Below are 960 nucleotides of genomic sequence, written 5' to 3'. Positions count from 1 at the left end.
ACGTGGCGGGCGAGAATTAGAGGGTGCCTTGGGCCGGCCTGACACGGAGCGAGGGACCTTAAGGAGCACACGGCCCTCCGCGAGGACCCCGCCGTGACAGTGTCTTTGAAGCATTTTCTCTGGCCCCTGTGTGTCCTTTGTCCTTGGCTGAGTTGGGAGTATAGCAGTTGTTTTAGTAAACATACATCAGGCATACACACACAATGCCCTGTCCGTTGCACCTAGGTGTCACTGCCCTGCCCTGAAAAAGAGAAAAAAAAATCACGATAAAACAAATGTCTCCTTACTGGAGTTCTATTTCACCCCAGGGAATTATGCAATTATGTGCCTGCGTAATTTTGCACATAAAAAGCATGACCATACTTAATTACATAATTTTGCATAATTTAAGTCTGGTGGGTTCTGTGCTTCCACCTCTGCAGGGATCCGGGAACTCCAGCTGGGTCTCCATGTGAAGGCATCGAGTGAGGTGGAACACGAAAGCATTGGATGCAGGTGTCGCCGTGGATGTAGTCTTTCTGGACTTCAGCAAGGCCTTTGACACTGTCTCCCACCCCATCCTCATTAAAAAACTAGGCGACTGTGGCATCGATGCCTACACGGTCAGATGGATTGCTAATTGACTGAAGGGTTGTACTCAGAGGGTGGTGGTGGATGGGTCATATCGACCTGGGGGGAAGTGAAAAGCAACCTGTTCAAATTTGCTGATGATACCAAAATCTGAGGTGAGGTGGGCACGCTAGTAGGGAGGGAAAGACTGCAGAAAGACCTGGATAGGTTGCAAGGGTGGGCTAACAAAAACAGGATGTGTTTCAATACTGACAAGTGCAGGGTGCTGCGCTTGGGCAGTAGTAACCAGCAGCACACTTATAAGATGGGAAACTCCCTTCTTGAGAGCACGGAGGCAGAAAGGGATCTTGGAGTCATCATTGACTCCAAGATGAACATGGGCCGACAATG

At 49.6% G+C, this 960-nt stretch overlaps 1 long non-coding RNA gene across 1 annotated transcript in view; it reads left to right on the top strand.

Moving 5' to 3' along the window:
• LOC112549214 overlaps positions 1 to 552 on the top strand; it is a 3,672-nt gene extending 3,120 nt beyond the window's left edge. The window contains exon 3 of the long non-coding RNA XR_003092574.1: positions 423 to 552. This is a non-coding gene — a long non-coding RNA (uncharacterized LOC112549214). The remainder of the gene's footprint in view (positions 1 to 422) is intronic.
• The last annotated feature ends 408 nt before the right edge of the window (positions 553 to 960 follow it).

This window comes from Alligator sinensis, unplaced genomic scaffold, assembly GCF_000455745.1.
Source record: "Alligator sinensis unplaced genomic scaffold, ASM45574v1 scaffold289_1, whole genome shotgun sequence".
NCBI lineage: Eukaryota > Metazoa > Chordata > Crocodylia > Alligatoridae > Alligator > Alligator sinensis.
The sequence above is the reverse complement of the archived record's forward strand: the minus strand, read 5'-3'. Positions and strand labels throughout refer to the sequence as shown.